This window comes from Gossypium hirsutum, chromosome A13 (genome assembly GCF_007990345.1).
Source record: "Gossypium hirsutum isolate 1008001.06 chromosome A13, Gossypium_hirsutum_v2.1, whole genome shotgun sequence".
Classification (NCBI taxonomy): domain Eukaryota; kingdom Viridiplantae; phylum Streptophyta; class Magnoliopsida; order Malvales; family Malvaceae; genus Gossypium; species Gossypium hirsutum.
Genome location: NC_053436.1, coordinates 27,946,139 through 27,954,554, shown reverse-complemented (window position 1 = coordinate 27,954,554; position 8,416 = coordinate 27,946,139). Strand labels below are relative to the sequence as shown.

General features: G+C 39.4%; 1 non-coding gene across 1 annotated transcript; it reads left to right on the top strand.

Moving 5' to 3' along the window:
• Window positions 1–7,042: 7,042 nt before the first annotated feature.
• Window positions 7,043–7,145, top strand: LOC121213249 (small nucleolar RNA R71). The gene has a single exon (XR_005908631.1). It is a non-coding gene; the product is annotated as a small nucleolar RNA R71 (small nucleolar RNA).
• Window positions 7,146–8,416: the final 1,271 nt, after the last annotated feature.

Sequence of the window (8,416 nt, the reverse complement as noted above, 5' to 3'; positions counted from 1 at the left end):
ACTTCATTAAAGATTGCCCGAGGTTGTCTGAACAGAATGTAAATCAGAGTGGGAAACCGGGTGCTACCACTGCTCGAGGTAGACCATCTGGAAATACGGGCAATGCTGGTGGTGGTCAGAGAGGATCTAGAGATGCTACGACCAGATCCGAGGCTCGTGCGCCTGCTAGAGCTTATGCTATACGTGCCCGCGAGGATGCTTCTTCGCCTGATGTTATTACCGGTACTTTTACTCTCTTGGATACTAATGTAATTGCTTTGATTGACCTTGGTTCTACTCATTCTTACATATGTGAAACCTTAGCATCCAGTAAGACTTTACCTATTGAGTCTACTGAGTTCGTAATTCGGGTGTCAAATCCCTTGGGTCGTTACGTGCTTGTCGACAAAGTGTGTAAGAAATGTCCCCTAGAAATTCGAGGTTCCTGTTTTCCAGTGGACTTGATGCTTTTGCCGTTTGATGAATTTGATGTTATTCTTGGTTTGGATTGGTTGACCGCGCATGATGCGGTTGTGAATTGCAAAAGCAAGACTATTGATTTGAGGTGCGCAAATAACGAAGTAATCCGAGTTGAGTCTACGGACTTGGAGGGGATGCCAGCTGTAATATCAGCAATGTTGGCCCAGAAATATGTAAGAAAAGGGTGCGAAGCATACCTTGCGTATGTACTGGATGACAAAGAATTAGACAAGAAACCCGAATCTGTGCCGGTGGTTTGTGAATACCCGGATGTTTTTCCTGAAGGATTACCGGGTTTACCACCTGTTCGGGAGGTAGAGTTTGGTATTGAGCTTGTACCTGGGACTACGCCGATTTCGATAGCTCCGTATCATATGGCACCCACCGGGTTAAAAGAGTTGAAAGCTCAGTTGCAAGAATTGACGGATAGAGGTTTTGCTCGACCAAGTTTCTCACCTTGGGGTGCACCAGTATTGTTCATGAAAAAAGAAGGACAGAACCATGAGGTTGTGCATTGACTATCGTCAACTGAATAAAGTGACGATAAAGAACAAATATACGTTACCGCGTATCGATGAATTGTTCGACCAACTGAAGGGAGCCTCAGTGTTCTCAAAAATAGATTTGAGATCGGGTTATTATCAGTTGCGAATTCGAGATTCGGACATACCCAAAACTGCCTTCAGAACGAGATATGGTCACTACGAGTTCTTAGTGATGCCGTTTGGGCTCACTAATGCCCCTGCGGTATTTATGGATTTGATGAATCGGATCTTCAGAACATATTTGGATCGGTTCATAGTTGTGTTCATTGATGACATCTTGGTCTATTCAAGAGATGAGACCGAACATGCTGAGCACCTGAGACTGGTGTTGCAAATTTTGCGGGATAAGCAGTTATATGCTAAGTTCAGTAAGTGTGAGTTCTGGTTAAGAGAGGTTAGCTTCTTGGGTCATGTGGTATCCGCATCGGGTATTCAAGTTGACCCGAGCAAAATTTCAGCCATGCTTAACTGGAAGCCTCCAAGAAATATTACCGAAGTTCGGAGCTTTTTGGGGCTCGCCGGTTATTACCGACGATTTGTCAAGGTTTCTCGATGATAGCCACACCAATGACGAAGCTACTTCAAAAGGATGTTAAGTTCGAATGGACGGAGAAATGTCAGAAAAGTTTCGATCAACTGAAAACTCATTTGACTGAAGCTCCAATTTTAGTGCAACCCGAATCAGGCAAAGAGTTTGTCATTTATAGTGACGCATCCTTACTTGGGTTGGGTTGCGTATTGATGCAAGAAGTTCGAGTGGTGGCCTATGCGTCGAGACAATTAAAGCCACATGAGAAAAATTATCCGACCCATGATCTTGAACTAGCTGCCATCGTATTTGCTTTAAAAATATGGCGACATTACTTATTTGGTGAAAAGTGCCATGTATTTTCGGATCACAAAAGTCTCAAATATTTGATGACTCAAAGAGACTTAAATCTGCGACAAAGACGTTGGCTTGAGTTGTTGAAAGATTACGAGCTTGTCATTGATTACCACCCGGGAAAGGCTAATGTGGTTGTGAACGCCTTAAGCCAGAAGTCATTGTTTGCTTTACGAGCGATGAATGTGCACTTGTCTGTTCTACCCGACAATGTGTTAATAGCTGAATTAAAAGCCAAACCATTATTGATTCATCAAATTCGTGAAGCCCAGAAAGTTGATGATGAATTGGTTGCAAAACGGGCTGAGTGTGCTCCGAACAAGGAATCGCAGTTTCAAATTGATGATGATGATTGTTTGAGGTTCAGAAGTCGTTTGTGTGTTCCAAGGAATTCGGAACTCATTTCGATGATTCTGAACAAAGCCCATTGTAGCCGAATGTCAATTCACCCGGGGAGTACGAAAATGTACAACGATTTGAAACGTTGGTTTTGGTGGCATGGTATGAAACGAGACATCTCCGACTTTGTTTCGAGATGTTTAATATGTCAACAAGTGAAAGCGGAACATCAAGTGCCTTCAGGATTACTTCAGCCGATCATGATACCCGAGTGGAAATGGGATCGAGTCACAATGGACTTTGTGTCCGGACTGCCATTGTCAACAAGTAAGAAGGATGCGATTTGGGTTGTTGTCGATAGACTGATTAAGTCGGCTCACTTTATCCCTGTGTGTATGGATTTTTCATTGGATAGACTAGTTGAATTGTACGTTTCTCAGATTGTGAGATTACACGGGGTACCTATTTCTATCGTGTCGGATAGAGATCCGAGATTCACCTCGCGATTTTGGAGGAAATTGCAAGAAGCTTTGGGTACCAAGCTGCATTTTAGCACTGCTTTTCATCCCCAAACCGATGGTCAATCTGAGCGGATAATTCAGATACTTGAGGATATGTTGAGATGTTGTATCCTCGAGTTCAGTGGTTCATGGGAACGGTATTTACCTTTGATTGAATTCGCTTACAATAATAGTTTTCAATCAAGTATTAAGATGGCACCTTACGAGGCTTTGTACGGTCGTAAATGCCGTACACCATTGTTTTGGACCGAGCTCGGTGAAAGTAAAATTTTCGGAGTTGATTTGATTAAGGATGCCGAACAGAAAGTAAAGGTAATCCGTGAAAGTCTGAAAGCAGCCACAGATCGTCAAAATCGTATGCGGATTTGAAACGAAAGGACATTGAATATCAGGTGGGAGATAAAGTGTTCCTTAAAGTTTCGCCTTGGAAAAGGTACTCAGGTTTGGCCGTAAGGGCAAGTTGAGCCCGAGATTCATTGGGCCGTACGAAATCTTCGAACGAGTTGGTCCGGTTGCGTATAGATTGATTTTGCCCCCTAATCTTGAAAAGATTCACGACGTCTTTCATGTTTCGATGCTTCGACGCTATCGATCTGATCCATCGCATATAATTAGCCCATCAGAGGTTGAAATTCAAGCCGATATGAGTTATGAAAAAGAACCGATGCGTGTCCTAGCTCGTGAAGTGAAAGAGTTGCGAAACAAAAGGGTTCCGTTAGTTAAGGTGTTATGGCTCAAACACGGGATCGAGGAACCTACTTGGGAAACCGAGAGCTCGATGAAAGAACGATACCCAAACCTATTTACCGGTAAGATTTTCGGGGACGAAAATTTCTTAAGTGGGGGAGAGTTGTGACAGCCCAAAATTGACCCTAGTCGGGAAGTGGTTTCGGGACCACAAAACCGAGTCATAAAAATAATTGATTTCCATATTCTATGCTTATTATGTGTGTACATGAGTATGTGGAAGTTTCATTCTCCAATTTTGCCAATTGCATGAGAAATTATTAAATAGGGATTGATATGAGACATGGTGAAAATATGATAGGCTAATTTAAAATGGTCTATTAATGCATGTTGTGAAAATGATGGGTTTGCATGTCAAATTACCCAAAATTTGAGCTAGTGGTTGGCCATGCTATGGGTGGAAACATGTTGGGAACATGTTGGCCTAGTGAGGTATGTAGGAAAAAATAAAATAAGGGGCATGGGCATAAAATAATGAAAAGGAGTATGATGAATACAAAAAAAAATGTGTGTAGTTGTTTCCCCCCCCCATTGCCGTGAGCTAAAGAAAAGAAAGGAGAAAATTTTTGTTCATCCTTTCTCATCTTCAATTAGCCGAAACTAGAAAGAAAAAAACAAAGAAATAAAATGCTCATCCTTTGGTTCATCCTTGGCCAAAAATTTTAAGGAGGAAGGAAGAAGAAAGGTTGAAGAGGTTCGGCCATGCATGTAGCTAGGCTAAGGTATGTTTGATGATGTTCCATGAGATGCATGCATGTTTTAGTTGTTAGCTTGAGTTCTACCTAGCCCATGGTCTAAATCTTGCTATGTGATGGAAATGACACTCGGCCATGGATGCATCATTCTTGGTTGATGTTTGATGTTGTGGTGATGAGGCATGAGGATGAGTTAAGATTCGGCCTAGGTGGAGTTTGTGTTAATGCCATTGCATGCTAAATATGAAGCTTGTTAATGATGCATGTGATGGTGGCTTGATGATTCTTGAACCTCCTTTTTAGCATTTTTGAGTGAGCACATATGTGCATTGGTTGCTAAATGGAGAAGAATCGGCTAGCAAGTTGTGTGCTAAGGCCGAATATAACTTTTGCATGTTAATGAGCAATGCATGTGTTAAATTGATGGAAAGGGAGAGGATGCTTTACTAGTGTGTATATGTGTGTATTAGCCAAGTTTTGAACTTGAAACAAAAGGGTGTTTAGTCAATACAAGTGACCATACTTGTAGAATGTATTAAGTGTGGAAATCGGCCCCAAAATAGACATGCATATTCGGCCAAGGGGGAAAAAATTAGCTAAAATGTTGAGTTTGATTCATGATTCCGTACATATGTGACTTTAATGTCTAATGTATAAATATGGGCTAAGTGCCTTGTGTTCCTCTTTTCGATGCTCAAATGATTAAATCAATTTATTTGTTTAATTAAGCTCAAGAGCAAAGGGGAACTAAATCCGATAAAGGGAAGGAAAAAGTGGTCGAATAGCTATCGGAATCGTTCGACAACACCCGAGGTAAGTTCTTGAGTAAAAGAGCTTAAATTATGATGTGATTAGATCATGTTTTGAGCAAATTAAAATCATGCTCTTTGTGTGGCTATTGAGCCGAATTTGCAAGAATGATAAATGTCTTGTGTTTGAGTTTTGCTAACGAAAATGAAATACGAATGGGCCATGATTTATTTTTAAATGTGCATGGTTATTTGAATGCTGTCCGGGCTAAGTCCCGAAGGCTTGTGCTAAGTGACAATATCCGGACTAAGATCCGAAGGCATTTGTGCGAGATACTAATTCCGGGCTAAGCCAGAAGGCATTTGTGCGAGTTACTAAATCCGGGTTAAGTCCCGAAGTCATTTGTGCGAGTTACTAAATCCAGTTACTAAATCCGGGTTAAGTCTCGAAGGCATTTGTGCGAGTTACTAAATCCGGGTTAAGTCCCGAAGGCATTTGTGCGAATTACTATAACCGGGCTATGTCCCGAAGGCATTTGAACGAGGAGCTATATCCGGTTAAATTCCGAAGGTACGTGATTTGGGAATGAATGAACTTGCTGTAAAATTTCAGTTAATACTCTCGAAACATCCCAACATTGAGGTATGTTTCGTATGTGCTTGAATTTAGTTGAGCCCTTACAAATAAGTATTCGCTCAGTTGATAAACGAGCTACCGGCCTTTGGCTGAGTTGATCTTTTGTGTATGTACATAAGGGTTGATAATGTGAAGCAAGTACGATATCGTAAATTTGTGCATATGAAATTATCCGTTTAGCTATATGAATGCTATACTTTTGTTGTGATGGAATTCCTTGCTCAAAACTTACTAAGCATAAATTGCTTACTCCGTTTCATTGCTCCTCTGTTTTATAGATTTGGTTCTCCAGCTATCGGACTCGGGATCTTGAGGTCAAAGTCGCCCACACTATCAAAGCCCCCTTTTGGTACAATTTTGGTTGAACTTCGAAATGGCATGTATAGGACTACCCGTTTGTTGTGGGTCGTGGACCCTTTGGACTTGTATAAATTTTGGATAGCCATGCGAAAATGGCTTATATGTGTTTGAGTATATTGTTATAATCATTTGGTGTGGATATGCTTGACAAGGATTGGCCATGGGGATGGTTAATCACTTTCATAAATTGTGCTATTTATGCAAAAAGGGCTAGTTAAATCATGGAAACCATGAAATAGGTAAAGTCTACCTTAAAGGCAGATGCTGACAGCAGCAGTGATGTAGATTTGGAAAATCACTAAAAATAGTAGGAAGGGAATTAAATAGTGAATAAATTATGTAAACAAACCTTGATGAATCTACTTTCATAGGAAATTAACGAAACAATCATACGGACAGTATGTTAAGAGATATTCAGGTTCTCGTGAGACAGGGCCAGAACGGTTTCTGGATTTCCTGTTCCGACTTTGGAAATTCATTATAAATTAACCAGAGATAATTAGGAGTCATACCATATATGGATAGATTCCTCTCTGAGTGTAGTTTCTATAGAAACAAACGGCATCAGTATTGAAGCCCTGTACAGGGAGATATCCAAGTCGTAATACGCAAAGGTCAGGGTAGTCGATCCCTGTAACATGGGAGACTTTGACTAATAAACTGTACTAATTGGCCCGACCAAAAATTCTAGAAAAAAATATGTAGATGGGCATATGAGTCTAGTTTCAGGGAAAAATCACAAAACTGATTTTTGAGTTTTGAAACTCAAGATATGATTTTTAAAGTGACTAGTACGCAGATTGGCAGTGTCTGGGAAATATTTTTTATAAGGGGTTTAAAGTCTGTTAACACCTCGTGTTCGACTCCGGTGTCGGTCTCGGGTTCGGGGTGTTACAATCTACTTCATGCACTTTGGCTACTCGTCTTCCTAAAGCTGTTGGATTTGTCAGCCACTAGTAATTGTTACTTGTTATTCACTCCATGATTTCTTAAGTCTCATTACAAGACTTAGTTAAGAGAGCTTCATTCGTAGAAACATCTACCACCAACCTTGTGTGTGCATTGAAATCATTATAAAATGTCTCTAGTTGTATGCAATATGGAATCTTGTGGTGAGGGCATTTGCGTAATAGCTCTTTGAATCTTTCCCATGCTCATATAGGGTTTCTTCATCCATTTGTTGAAAATTTGTGATCTCATTCTATAACAAAGCATATTTGTTAAGGAAATACTTTACCAAAAAGTGTTCTGCTAATTCTTGCCAAGTAGAAATTGAATTGGGTAGAAATGAATTAAGTCATGCCCGTGCTTAATGTCATAACAAGTATGGAAACGACTTCAACCTCAATATGTCTTCAGTTACACCTACTACCTTGAAAGAATCGCTCACCTCCATGAACAACTGAAGGTGAATATGTGGATCTTTTGTGGGCATTCCACTAAATTGGTCCATTGTTTGAAGCATCTGAAACATCACAGGCTTTAGTTCAAACTACAGTGCCTCGTTCTCCGATCTCCTAATTCTTAGGTTAAGCTCACTAAGAAATGGCATAATGTACTGCCTTATAGCTCAATCCCTATCATCAGCAATAAGGGTTGGATTACAGGCATTAATGGCTCAATTCCCTTGAACATCATTTTGATTTCCAAGGTCCATTTATGCAGCTTGTCTTTGAGTTAGTCTTTCTCATCTTCTTTGTCCAAATGTCCTTTTGATTTTAGGGTCTACATGGAGTAAATCGACGAGTCAATCTATGTAACACCTGAAAAGATAATCACAAAAAAATAAAAATAAAAAAATCAAATTGCAAGATATAATTTAAAAACTAATGATTTAATTAAAAGTCCCCGAAAACAGCACCAAAAACTTGGTTCGTGACAGAATGTGAAAGTGTACATAGTCATCTTCAAGTAATAAGTGAGTAAAAAGAGTTATCGTATCCACAGGTTGGTTACGAAAAACACAATAATTTTGAGTGATAGGTGTGAAATTAAGTTAATTAACTTAATGCAAGTTAACCTAAATACAAATGAAATGAAATGCATGGTGATGGTTTAGCAGCAATTTTCAAGAGTTAACAACAATAACATAAATATGCTAGAATAATTACAAACTTTGACTTAATTCATCAAGCTTAACAGTTTTTTTAGAAAAAATCCATGGCAACTCGATCATTTATTAACTTGGAATCTAATATAAGTTCTTTCGAAATCTTATACTTAGAAAAACATGTATATTTTTATGTCCATATTGAGCTAAGGATTCCTTAGAATTTATGTGAAGTAACAGAGATGTATCAGGTTTGAAACAATTTAATCATACAAACCTAAAGTTATGTAAGGTAATAGAGCTCTCCCGAGTTAGTACGAACCATTAATTTAATTGAATCAGGATCTAAATTCAGCAAGCACCTTCCAATTATCATGTCCATTAAGTATCATTTGATCAAGATTGATCAACTATTTCTAATGCATTCAAAT